This window comes from Falco rusticolus, chromosome 2 (assembly GCF_015220075.1).
Source record: "Falco rusticolus isolate bFalRus1 chromosome 2, bFalRus1.pri, whole genome shotgun sequence".
NCBI lineage: Eukaryota > Metazoa > Chordata > Aves > Falconiformes > Falconidae > Falco > Falco rusticolus.
The window spans coordinates 52,964,430-52,979,468 of NC_051188.1; positions in this window are offsets into that span (position 1 = coordinate 52,964,430).

Sequence of the window (15,039 nt, forward strand, 5' to 3'; positions counted from 1 at the left end):
CATTCAATCAAATCCTTTAACAGCTGCTACCCACTCCCATTATGTTCTTTCTAGCTTTGTTTGTTCGAAAGGTAGCAAACCAAGTTTTCTTGTCATTATCTGTGGTTAGTTGATTAAGGTGCTTTTCTAGAATTAGGAGGTATGAGTCAAATTCTGTTAGGCTGGGTAGAGTTCAGAACACTTTGGCTTGAAATCTATGCAAATGCAAATACCTGCTTCCACCTCTGCAGTCCTTTGCATTTGGCTGTCTGTGATAACCTAATTCATATTAAAGCTTTGAGTGAGAGAAAAGCTATCATCTCCATAACAGTTCCTCAGCATGTGTTAAAAAGCAGGTGGCATTTTGCTTCCTGTGTATTCGTTGTAGCAGTAGTAAAACCTTGATTATGTTTTGCTGAGAAAGAAGAAATAATACTGTCCCAGCTATGTTACTGTGGTGTTGCAGCAAGCTGTAGTTGCTTAGGATGCCGGGACCTCTCGTTCCAGCACAAAATGCAATACTCACCTTTAAAAGGGAAGTACTGCTGTTTAAATACTAGATATTAAGGCATTATTTAAAGCATTCCTGATAATATGGTATGGGTTTACACTCAGTTGTGTTTGAAGGTAAGCAACTGACAAAACTTTAACTTGGAATATTAAGTATTTTCTGTACAACTCTTTTACTGCAGTTTTAGATATATGAATATTAATCACTTGATGTCATATTTTTGGTTGCAGTATGTTGCTTTTTCTCTGTCAAAATGAAACATACTTTTAGTGGATTTGTTAATATCTGAAAGCAAAAAATGATAACAGAAAAACGAAAGTAATTTAACTTATTTCTAAGCAGTCATATGGTTTCAGTTTAATTTTTCTTCTGATTTCAACACACAGACAAACTGCTGTCACCAAGTGCCAAACTGCCTGATCATGGGGCTGACTAGCTGTTACATTTTTTGTCTGTCATGGTAGGCATCTTCTTGCATCGACTTCAGATGTCAGCAACAATGAAAGCCCTTGCTTTTTCTGGAACTATAAAGTTGGAAACGACCATCTGCTCAGCCTTCTGTTATCTGAATTCTTCCCTAGAAATAGCTTTCAAGAATATATTAAGAACTGCAAAGAAAGAGATAATGCGTAAGATGTTGGTAATATAATTTTAACTCTTTCCTTTCACTTCATGAGGCATATCTTTGACAGACACTGAAACAACGAAAACTAGAAGGAAATTTGTGTACATCACAATAATTTGGTTGATAGCATTGAGTTATTTAGCACTGCAATTCTTTACCTTATAAAGGTTTTTGGTATAATTTTTAAAGTTATCAGGATGATATTTCCAATATTTAATATTCTTTTGGTTATCTGTTCATATAAAAAAGTTTGGAAAGTGTGTATTCAGCAGTAATTTGTGACAGAATAAGGGATCTAGTACTAGAACACCCCCAACATATCAACAGACCAAACATAGTTGGTGTAGAGTTTAATTTGGAATAAGGAATGAGTACAGTTTTTTTTCATGAAAATTACTGTGCATAAAGGATTTTCTTCCCTTTCCTAGAAGAGGATCCTCTCTAGAGCTGCTTAATGCTGAGCTCATATACAGTTTTTTACTCACACTTGGGCTGTATGCCCAGTTACCTGATTCAGCAATGACAACATAACACTGAAGTTATCTACACATGTATAGAACACTGAGTTCCCAAATGTGGGTGATGCCAAATATGAAGTTAACTTTGAAAGCCAGCAAATCCCTTCCTTTTTTACTATTATTGCAATAAACATAACGGCAACTCTATTTTAATGTTTGTATGTATACAGATAGAAATCTGACAGATAGCTTATTTGAAAGGGTTCTCATCCATGAAAAATTAAGTCAGTCAGAACATCCATATTGTCTTGAGTGAATTTTGAGTCAGGATTTCCCTTCATTAGCCCTTCACTGCTTGAGAAGCATGAAATAACATAGAACTACTGGGTTTCTCAATATGGTCTTAGTGCAATGGTTTCTAACACTGACAAATTTTGGCCCATTTCCTTTCTTATGAAAGCTATTCTTATTTGGAAAAAAGAAAAAAGTGTAATTACATTTTCCATAGAACAGAATGAATTTGAAATGCAGTGTCACAACTTCACAATTAATCTTGTAACATTATGTTCATGTGATGGATGCTTTCAAAACATCATACAGCTCAATGTTATTTGGAGCATCTATTGTTCTCCTTTGTTTTTCAAACCCGAACAAGAAAACTGGAAAGGTTTCCATAGTTTGTTTCAGTAACAAGACAGATGTGACTGTTGGTGTGCCAGCACAGTCTTATTCTCATCTGATGACAGAATATTAAAAGCTATAATTAAGAAAAAAGCACTTGGTATTCAGTGTTTGGTTTTTCTTACATTATTTTAATACAACTTTACAAAGCAAAGCCTGAAAACTTTACTAAAGAAATTACACAATAGGTTGTATTGCTGATATTGTCATTTGTTGAAAGTAATCACTACTTCCTTTCCTGACTAAAGTAATAAATCAGTTCAGTAACTTGAAAAATGAAGACTTCTGATTAATTTTAATTCTAGCATTAACATCTTTCTGAGAAAAAACACCCACAGAAAGATTTCAATTATTTTCAATACCTGAAGCAGTATGAGCCTTGAGGAGTGAAGTTGAGTGCTTTACTTCAGAAAGGAGCAGATCTTCAGTTTAAAAATACACTCTAGTAATAATTATCTAAATATAATATAATTCATATAATTTAATTATTAATAAATTATTATTAATACATCAACGATAATGGTAATGATAATTGTATAAGCTGCCTAGAACACAACAGTCTCCCTTCTTCCTAATTCTCTAGTCTCAGATTCACCAAATGGCACCCAGACAAAACTTTCCCAGAATATTTTGAAACCTAAACACTTGGAATTCCTGCTAGTTTCTCTACAGTACAGCAAAGTAAGTATGGGAATCAGATTCCTAACTAATTGCTTTAACCACTGGGCTACACAGGGTGAAGAATAACCTTTTAACATTTTTAAATCTTTTATAAGAGGTCAAGCCCACTGTGACCTGATGGAAGCAAAACCTCTATGTGGCTCTTGAAGTTTAAATCTATACTCTAGGCACTTTGTTGCATGCTTGGGCATCTGCAGCCTTACTGGCAGTCACTGAAGAAAACATCTGTCTCTGCTGACTTCTGTGGACGATTGCTCCACTGATTCCATACAGATGCAATATAGATTACAGTAAGGTTCTTCCAAAAAGGACTTATTTTCCTTATGCAGCTGCATTACTTTTTCTGCTTCTCTTTGGCTGGAATTCTCAGCTTCCATAGTCAATACCCTCCTCCGAAGTTTAGTTCACCTAATCTTTCCTGTGGTGTCATACTCCTTCTTTTTCCTTCTCGAGTTGGAAAACAAAAAAATAAATATCTTCTCAATGAGAATAGAAGTTGTATTTCCATTGCTGTGTAAATTGTTTTACGTTGTTATGCTGGGAAGCAGCTGTAGTATCTACCTTGTTGTATCAAAACTATGTTTTGCTTCAAGGAACTATGAAATTCTCTTTCCTCTCTATGGTAGTTATTGGGTATTCTTCAGTGAGGAATGCATAATTTACTGAACTTTCCTTTTTACCTCAGGTTGTACATTCAAATATGCAAAAATATTAAACAGATGTTATATGTAGAGGGTTTTTTTCTGGCTGTAGACAGACCAGACATAAAAGAAATCAGACACTCTTGAATGTGATAGATATAAGGTGACGAATTTTCAACCTCTTTCTCTCAGATAAACTCAAGAGATGTTCACAGAATATGTAACATTTCAGATACGGCTATTGCCCACTTTAAGTTATTTAAAGAATAGTTAAATAAAAGTGTCAAGATAAGTGCAATGCATGGTTAATTCTGGTCACCAGGATGCATTTTCTAGGATAAATCTTATTATTTTTTACCGGTTCTTTATATCATAACATTTCAAATAACTAGTTTTTGTCATTAACAACTTCAAATACCTCAAAGATTAAGTAAGTTACAATTGTTATAGCTATGGATCAGCAAACCTAATGGTATAGAAAAGCATGCATGTCTTCCTAAAATTCCCAAAAGAGCAGTGAGATTAAAACAGGTCCATTGTTTGTTCCAGGAGGCATCAAGTATATCTAATGTTAGACATTCAAAAGTCTCAATTTGTTATCAAAGCAGACTGATTTCAGATAGTGTACTTCTCGCTACCATGTTTGTTTTCTCATGGCTGGTTAAATAGCTAGCAACCAAATCAATTCATTCCTCTTTGTCATATCATCATCTTTAGTCATTCGATGAATGTATACCACTCTCAACCTCCCTCGTCTTCTGCTGATCAGTTACATGCTAAGGAAAGATTTCAAAAACTTGACAAAAATGGTGTAGAGAAGTAACACACATTTCAGTATATGAAGGAGTAAATAATCTCTTGTAGGAACTGACTATCTCTACACATTTAGTACACTTTTAATTAAGTAGTAATAATGATTATCTTCTCAAATAAAACAATGACTGCAGCGGGTTGTTACCATCATCTTATCTGCTTTAATTATCTCAGTGCCTCACTCTTATCTTTTCCTGACACTGACATATCATTCTTGAGCTCTGAATATCAACAAAAATGTTATGCTTCTTTATACTGTTCTCTTAGCCACAGCAGCTGTTTCTGTTTCCTCAGCGATACGTATCTTTATATTCCAAAATGAATGAAACATTTATGAAGTTTCTTTCTGGCCTCTGGGATAGTTGAAATTAATAGCTCCTGTTTAATTTTCAGTGAAACACATTATCCTGGTGTCATGAATTGTACTAAAATCATAGAAGTACCAACAAGCAAATAATCTCTGCATTCCTGATAATAGTAGATTAATTTTCCATGCTAATTTCATGCCCTACTTGGAAAAGGAAGTAATAACTTTGTATGCATTTCAGGTTATTGTTGTTCTGCATTGTCCTCTAAATGGTGCGATTGTGATTTTCTGTATCCATTTAAATACTGCTAGATGTCAAAACTACTTCATAATAAAAATAATGTTCATTATTTTTCTTTAAATTCAAACTCCAAACTGTCCCCAAATGCTGTAAAATTTATTAGATTAAGTTGGTCCTAGACTTTGCTTTGACTTAAATGAGATGTCCATTTTATTTTTAGACTGCATAACAATCATTTTACTTTAAAATATACTACAAAATATTTAGCTACAAAGTATTTTATTGCATAATTGCCTTTAAAACTTAAGAGGGGAAATTTTAAATCAGAAAATTAATGACATTACTTGATATTCTTGTGATTTTCCTTTTTAAATTTTATGTTTAAATTTATTATTATTATTATTTAATTCTTATTATTTAAACACAATCGTAAAGAATTTTCTGTTTCACTGAAACAGTTTCAAAGTAAATATTTTGAGTTATGACAACTTCCTGTATACAATTGTGGGCATATAAATTAAGCTAAACTAAACAAAACTCTAGCAATCTGAAGTCTGCCCTGTCTGGCCTCCATCTCCAGAGACCTTTAGTTTTCTTTTTCTCTTTAAGGACATCATGTTTGATTGAATGGGCCCAAAGTTGTTCTGTTCAGAAATAGTTGGGCTGTGTTGGCTGTCAGCCCAGGAGATGATGGCTAATTTACCCAGGAAACACTGGAAGGCCAGCTGGGGAATGTTAATATTAGCAGCCAATGAAAACTGTAGAAAATCAGCTCTTTATAGTGCAGAAGAGAAACTCAATATGAACAGAAGACAGTAAAGAAAGAAACTGTTGTTCTAGGGAGAAACTGCATGCTTCTCCAGTCATCACTCCCATTTCATTGTTTTAAGTTAGTAAATGAAAAAAAAAACCCAACCCACAACCAACCAAACCAACCTAACCCCTATTTTCTTTCTGCAAAAAAAAATATCTTAAATTATAGAAGCCCACCTGTCAAGTAAATCCATGTGATGCAATATTCTGAATGTCAAGTCTCAGATCAAGAAATTTCAGATGAAAGATGGAATAGAAACCCATAACATGTTGAACAGTAAAAATGCCATCAACAATGCCTTCTGCACCCTGACTCCAAACCTGCCGTATGTAAGCTTTGTAATGCAGGATTCGACAATGTCAAATGAGCAAAAGTTCAATTCTGAAGAATACAACTATTTTGTGATGGTTACTGTCATATTTTTTCTTAATAGATAATCCTTTAGGTTTCTTTAATTTAGCAGTGTCAGGACGACAACTTACTTCTGTTTCCACTGCTGATATTATGTCAGATATGTCACTGAGTCAGTACTCTTAGTGATATCACTTGCAGAAACATCAGAATGAATTACATAATCAGTACCACTCCAGGTGAGCATTCACCCATAGACAAGAATATTAGGTATTTACTTTGTGTGCAGGGTTTAGTTGGTTTATTAACTTGCTTTAAGATTTAGTAGGAGATCAGTGACTTAGGGGATAATTCATATAAAAACAGCTTTAAGGGTACAGGTTTCCCTTGCCTGTGGGGAGACTGAGAAAAAAATGATGATTATATGCAAGCTTTTAATTACTTTTAAGAAGGTATATGCCAGCATGATACATGCTGTGAGAAAAGTCATGTGATGATTGTTACATTTATGAAACAAACCCAATTACTACTACATACTAAACCAGAGTTCAGACAATTTCACTGCAATCTGATATTAATAACAACATGGCTTTGAAGAAACACAGAATGGCTGAGATCAGAAAGAGTCTTTAACAAGTCTGAAATCTGAAATCAGCCCAGAATGTTATATGGTATTTATTGTATCTGTTTCATGACTGGGTTAAAAATATGTATTTATTACAGAATAAGAAACTAGACATGGGGAATGGCCAAAAACTTGATGGTTTTAATTTGTATGTCATTTTTTTGAATAAGATGCTATACAGTTTAGGAAACTGTAGTCTTCAACCTTCCTCTCTAGAAAGATTAACATGTAATAAGAATGGTGGCAAAGCATTACCTCAGGTAGGAGGTAAGCACTGTGTTTTTTCATTTTGATATCTTTAGGATAATGTCAGACTATAGTCACAACTCATTACCTCTTTGGTTGTTCCCTGGAAATTTAGGAAAATATAGTAAGAGGTCAGAAGTCTCAGCTACCACTTGAAGTGGCATTCAAATGGATTTATTTTTTTTTTAATCACATTTGTGTCCGTAGACTCTGTTTAGATTCTCTAACCTTTATGAAGTGACAATTTAGGAGCAGTAATTTAATAATTATAGACGTCAGTGTCCCACATAGCTGTGTATTCACATTTTTCTAGTTTAACTTCAGGGGACCATAGAAAATGACATGTTATTTTTCAAGAAAAAAAAAAATTACATACATCGTATGGCATTTTTACAAAACTACATGCATATTTCTACCATATCAGTGTCTTCCTTCTCTTCCTTTAAACTTCACTGAAATAGTCTTACATACCATTTCCCTCTTGAGTATCACCTTATAGTTACAACTTGCACAGCTCATTCTCTTGTTTGGCAGGGACTGATGAGTTTTATGAGTCTGGGAACAATTTGGGATATTCATTGTTCAGTCATCTAGTGAATGTTTTGATTTCCTTTAACATCAATTGTCTAACCATAATTTATGAATCCAGCACATAAAAGTTCTTTCTACAGTAATCATCATTTTCAGAAATGTTCTTCCTGAAGTCCTTCTGTTTGTGAACCCTTAATGTAGGTACTTCCAATAGGTCATAAGGACATCTAGCAAGGCTGGCAAACTGGTTGGAAAATTAAGAAGAGATATACTATGATTGTTCATCAGATTTAGCAGTTTGTAACTAGCCTTTCAAGAAAAAAATTCAGCATCTACTTGGTCTTTTGAAATTTAAGGTACCAACAGGTCTGTTACAGTTTCCTTAGAATTATCCAATTTTATTATGCCTCTCAAATTCCTAAGGAAAACATTTCACTGCTCAACAGTAAGATAATACATGTCTCACAGAGATGTAGTTTGAGACTGAATACTGTTCCGCCTCCTGGAGTAAGAGATTTTTCTGTGGTGCCCTCAATTTACCAATATACTAGGATTTCTTTGTTATAAATTTTTTATAGTCTGAGATATCTCCATATTTTTTTCATAAAAATTGTATTGATAGCTGGAAAATGAATTTTTTGTATACTGTTTTTCACAGTTCACCTCTCCATATCCAAATATCCACAGACTCATGGGATAAGCAGAATTCTCATGTAACACTGTATTTCATTTAATGTCCATAATAATAACAACAATGCTTTCAGCATGTGTACCGACACAAACAAAATAGCAGCCTCCAAGTGTCTCATAATTAAGGCATACTTCAGATTTTAGAATGAGAAAGTATAAACTGCATTAAAATGCCATAAAAATGAATCACAATCACTGATAATACATTTAGGTAAATATTTTGTGTTAGGAACATTAATTAAAAAATCACATTTTGTAAATAAAGGCAGGAGGACAGATGAAGAAAAAACTACTCTCTGGTGTCCAACTTTCATTTCAGTTTTCACCATGGAAAGTTCACCTTGAAAAAGGCTGCTCATGTAAAAGTATTATGATACAACAAAGGACACTGACAAACCCTGTAAACAAATCTACCATTTTTTTTCTGTTGTAAGGTGGTGTCAGTTTTGTGTCATTTAGCTTGCAAATTGGATGGGCAGGATCAGTTCAAAACGATGGAAATGAACCTGCATTTCTCCTTGTTATTCCAATCATAGATATTTAAGATGTGATGTTGTATTTATGTGGGAGTAGAGACAGCATTTAAATACAAGTACTTCCTGTAAGAGCTGGAATAGCGGCACATGTATTTTGACAGAAGGCAAAAGCCATTATTTCCATAATATAAGCAAGAACAGGACATACAACACTTGGCATCCCAGCTGCTCGCATCTTTCTCTTTTTCATTTTCCAGTTGTCAAGTAGGCAGTAAGAGCAAAGTAAGGCCAGTTTTCCCTCAGGGTAAAAATTCTCTGCTCAGTTACCCAAAGTGATACAGCTCTGCATTTCCACTCATCTTTCCACCATTTCTGCTTTATGCTTCAAATCTTTGATGGCTCAGGGTCTCTCTTTTACCTGATTATCTTCTCTCATGTGTGCTTACTTTCTTTTTATTTTTGTACCAAATCATAACCTTATTTTTTTTCTCTCAGAAACAGAATTATGAGGTTCATTTTTGTAGAACTGTCTTCATCTTTTTTCTCTTCTTTTCTAATCCCACTCTTATTACTTTCCCCTGCCCCCCAGCTATTTTACCAGTTTCTCTGCCATTTATTTTAATATTTACATGTAAAACTAACAGCTTAAAATGTTACAGATGCTCCGTGACTGTTTTGTGTTCTGCTTCATCACAGTGTGTCTTTGGCCTTTCCCTTTTGCTGGCTATAGCCTTTTAGATCACAATACAACCGTGAATTTTAAAGTAGTATAAAATAGATGCCATAGTGTGATAGTGGGACTTGGCTTGAAATCTATTCTTCTTCACATGAGTGCCAGTGGGACTCCAGCTGGACAGCAGCAGCAATCACAGTACACGAAATGATTAAATTGCAAATTATTAGCTGTTAAGACTTTTACCTTTTTATGCACTCAGTAAGTCTTGACTAATGAGGACACAGTTGTATAACCAGCTAATATGACCATGCATCTTTTTTAAAAAGATCTGTCCCTTGGAGTGATTGTATATCTTGTGTTTTAAGGGCACAAATCTTATTTAAATAGTTTGTCACTGTAAGGGGAAACTTCAATCAATCAAACCTTCACATAGCAACACTAAGGTTGTAACTGATGATTAAATCTTGCTTTTTTTATAGCATTCAAAGAAAAAGAGGGTATTTAAAAAAAAAGGGTATTCTAATTAAAAAAGCATAGTAAAATTCTTTTGTGTGTGTGTGTGTGTGTGTGTGTGTGTGTGTCTTGCACAAGGTCTGACAGCACATCTTAAAGAAAAAATAATGATACAGGTTTAATATTTTGCCAGTTAAAACACAATGCTAGTCTAAATTTCTGTATTTCACATTTGCAACCTTAAAATAATGAAAGAGCATGAAAGAAATAAAAATTGGAGAAAATTACTATGGAGGTGGGCTTTTATGCTTTACTTGAAATGTTGAGTGAGTAAAGAAGGTAGAATACACCTTCATTGTGCATTACCAAGTAAGTTCTTTTGTCATAGCATAGAATTCTTTTATGAAAACTATTCAGTGGCTTTCAGGAAAGTACATTCCAGTCTCAGTAAGTTATAAATAGAGTGGAACTCTAGTTCTTACAGAGATTAGCTGCTTGTGGAGCATTCCTAGCTACTGAAGAGATTAAAGTGAGCTTCAGAGATATGTGTGGAACAAAAAAAAAGAAGGGGGTTCTTTCGAGTTTAGGCACAGGCCAGCACAACTTTCAGAAGAGCACTGAGAAGGAAGACTTCTACAAAAAAACACAGTGCTGGTATTTCTTTCAGGACATCTACTAAGATGGTGTTTTGATGGATGAAGAACCTGAGCAGAGGTAAAAACCTGGAAATGACTGAGAGAATAATCTGAGCCCTCACTCCTCTGGCACTTCTTCAAAACTTCAAAACTGTATGAGCTGTCATTGCTGAAAGCTGTCTCATTTTCCCACACCACCAGTTCTTTGAGATCAAATACTACACTCTGATCTCAAGCAGTAGTACTATGATTTCTTTAGAACATTTAATAATGGAAGATGTTAAAACTCTTTTAAAATCCTGTAAAAAAAAAGACTTCAGAAAGAAAGAAAGTAGAGAGCAAGAAGGAGAACTGAATTCTAAGAGAACTGCAGGTAAAATCATCCTGAATGTTCATCCTCTTGGTATATAAAGTTGAAATTTAAAATGAAAAAAAAATTGATTCTCCCAATAGCTATCTGTCACAGTGTAGTTTGTACCACATATAGTCTAAGACTGAATTAATGTTAAAGTGCTCGTTATAGCCATAACTATCATTAACATAATAAGTACATGATATCATCAAACTGCATAAAGTTATATGTTATGTTAATCAAGAAGAACAAAATACTTTGGGGGAAAAAAAGTGGAGAGAGCATTCTGTCAATCAGCAAAAATATCAGTAACTACAGTTACACCTACTGTATTTTTCATATAGGAAGTTTTGCCGTTACCGATTCTATATTGTCAGATAAAAGACAGCAAGCAAAAGACTATTGTAAAAGTGTTTATATCAGTATTTCTAAGAATAAAGCAAAATTTGTTATTTTTCACATTAGGAAATGTGAAGATACAAAAAAATGTGGCTTCTATAGAACAAAAAAAGAAGTATATCAGTAAATTCTCTAATCTTGTTAAACAGAAGGTTTGTTTACAGCTAGTAAGTATTTCATTCTAATTTTTGTCTGTAGTACAACAGATACATCCTGGTAGGCTTCACTCCTGTCCCAGTTGCCAGCCATGTTTTTTGGGGGGAGGGAGGGGAAGCAGATTATTTGAAATTTATTTCTGTATGGCCTTTTATGCTTCAGCCTGTGGAAACATAAAAATGTGTCTGATGTTTTTCACCTCTCTAAGAAGTGGAAATAGAGGGTAGCATTTTTTTCCCCCTTTTTTTCTGTTTTATGAGGAAGTTGATGATGTTAGGAGACAAATTTAAATTCAAATGTATTTATAATCATGAAAGGTATATATTTTTTTGTTTTCCTTGCTTTATTGCTCTGCTTGTCATATCTAGAATTTCTAGCTTTAACTCTTCATCTTGACATAAAATGCTGATCTATCTTAACTCAGTGTTGCTTTATACTGCACAAAAAATAATATAGCTTTACTCTGTGTATAATTCGAATCATAACAGTTGCTTATACTCTAGCAATAAGTGATAACTACCAGCAATATACATATGTAACATTTTTTTACATATTTGTATTTCTGTGAGCAGGGAGGATCAATTAAAATATGGAAATAGGAAAAAAAAAGCTGGATCTACCTAAAATTTAATTAATAGCATTGGTTTGGTTCCAATTAGAAGGCTGGGTTCAGCCTGTGTAACTTCATGAATACTCTGAGGGCAGAAATTTTTTATAAAACTCTCAACCACAGATCCAACTTGCATTTGAAAGAAAGAGTATGTATCAGATTGAAAGCCCTCTGCATCTGTTTGCACAGGAAGAAGGAAACAAAATCCAGTCCACGTGAGAAGAGGGAGCTTCGTAACAGTGTTTTTCTTTACCTCAGTCCCACATAAAGTCTTTTGGTTTCTTACATTCCTGGCCTGAAAGCAGGAAATACCATGGTCAAAAATCTCATCAGCCTGACAATGTGAAAGGGTTTCTAAACAAACATAGTAAAAACACAAAAGGAAGGAAGAATCGCAGGGTGGCAGCAGCCTGCCAGAATGACAAGTAACACATTGGCTAAGGAGTTAAGGTAACTTGGAAGTGATACAGGGACAAAAATATTTTTGTAATGGTAACAAAGGGCTGATTTATCCACAAACATGCTTTATTTCTGCATTGCTTTACCCACATTTCCTCTTATACTTACCAAAAGTGTCGTTTTGATGTAACTTTATAAATTAAACCAAATAGAGCTCCCTGTATGATAGTTTCCTTGTGTAGAAATGTGGAAGTAGAGACCATAGATGTCATCAGACTGGTTCTTAGAAAAATATTAGCTTTTCAACTCAAATTATACCTGTCAAATCTCACAAATAAGTAGAATACAAGATAAATGGAAATATGTGGGTTGGACTTATCTGATCAAATGTAGAGGTCGCCCTATTTTTACTTGCAATTAGGCAATAGTACAACACAAGCCATCTCATCCTAAGTTATATTCCTCAAATGAAGCAAATGAATCCCACTGTTCAAGTGCTAACTTCATGGTAATGATTTTAAAGAGACTCTAGACAGCTATAAACCCATATACTGTACAAGTGTTAAGTTACATGACATGGATCCATACTCTGATACAGTATTTTAAAGTATTTTCAAAACAGAAATCAAAATTTGAAGTTATGTATCATCAGCACCTTATCTTGCAACATCAGCTTTCCACAGAATGGCTATTATTGGCTATTATTAAAAAAAATTGGCTTTTATTAAAAAAAAACCCAAACACAACCAAAGTGAATATTGTATGGATTACCTTAAGTGAATGTGTGCAAGGGACTCAGAGTTTAGATGTTTTGTGTAGTCAATAATATGTGTTGTAAACATGTTTTTTCTGACTAATTCCATTCTACCATTTTTATAAGTTCTAGGGAAATAATTTTAAGATAAAATACAATTTTTCTGCCAATTTAGAAGGTTACTTAGCAACATAATTATCTAATTAATTATTGTTTTCTTTGTGAAAGAAGTCACCTTTGAGGACAAATTTGCTCAAAGAGGAAAAGCTGTATATTTGACCTACACTTCTGTTGCCTGCTGGTGGAGTGCCAAGGAATCTATTTTGGTCTTGCTTTACCAGCCTATATTTTAATCACTATAAAAATCACTCAAAGGATCAGCCAATGCCTAACTGATGCTATAGGGCAAGTACTTTGAAGCAGATATAGAAAGTTCCAGCTAAAACACTGCAGATAATTTGGTCTTATCTTTCTTGTGTTGCAGGTAAATGACGATTTATAATTTATGATTATCAGGCTTTCAAGTAAATCAGAAAAAGCTCTTTTTTTTTGTTTTTTTTGGGGGGGATTGACTTGTTTGTCTGTGTTTTTGTTTTTGTTTTTGTTTTTTAATGTCAAGCCACTAAATATAAAATGCTTGATTGCTCTTATAGGAAACAATACCTCTTGAAGTACTTACCACAAATTGTTTTCTTACAGTCACAGGAGGTAGATCTTAATTAACCTTTCCAGTAACCTTGCCTCGTAGTCAATTAAACCTGTACAAATCACACTGGCTTCATTCTGAATTCTGAACTTACAGTGATCAAAATGGTGAAGATAAACCACGACAATCCTTTTTGGAGTTTTCAGCTGACCTTGGAATTAACATTGTATTGTTTTTATTAAGAATACAAACTTTTAAAGAAAAAATGCCTTCTTACTAAGTGCCAGAATACACTTCTTTTTAAGTGTATTCTGGCAGCCATTATTTCTACAGCAATTTGATGGCAGCTACCTCTTCCCTACTGTGATAGCTACCCTAAGAAAAATTAGCTACCGTACGTATATATGTACATTCATGTACTCACACAGACATGCAAATACAGATATATATATATAAGGACATATATACTTCTTTGGCATGCAGATATAGGAATAGTCTTTAGACAGTTTTCTAGATGGAAATAAAAATTCTAATGACCATGTATGCAATTACAATTAGAGATAAAATACAACATTTAAACCTTTATACTGAAAAAACAAAGCATGCCAAACCCCTGTGTTTAAGCCTATTTGAACCTGAGCATGTATTTACCTAAAGCCAATGAAATGTCAGGACCAAGCCAGAAGATCCACCAGAAATTCAGGAACAGAAGGTGCTGATATACAATAAACTGCTGAGCACTTGCATTTTCTTCCCATCGTGGTCTAACTGTGCCACCCCCAGAGAATGTGATACTCAATTAGCCTTCTTATGTCCTTAAATGCTCATGTTCCTCTACTTGCTTTCCCTCTGCTCCATTCTTTGAAAATTAAAAAAATCTAACTTGTTGTAAGAAAATATAGCATTTTTAGCTGCATATTTGTGGATGTGAAGACAATGCTCATTCTTGAATAGCTCTTCCTCTTCATCAGGAAAATGTCAGCAAGCCATATGGAAGGATAGCAACGAGAGCTGTAACTGGAGAACATACTGATTTATTTTATTCAAATTCAACATTTAATTTTTGTATTCAACAAAGAAGATGCAGGTTAACATCTTTATTTTTAATCTTCTCATGGCTATCTTCCTACTCCAAAGCTTAAACCAGAATATCTTACAAGAGATATTAATCTTTTCATTACACAAATCCTCAGCAGTTTCTATATGTTCAGATAAAGTTGATCTAGCTTGGTTCCCTAAATGGAAGCATTTGGACCTCAGTGAGAATTTAAATAAAAACGTAATGAGAA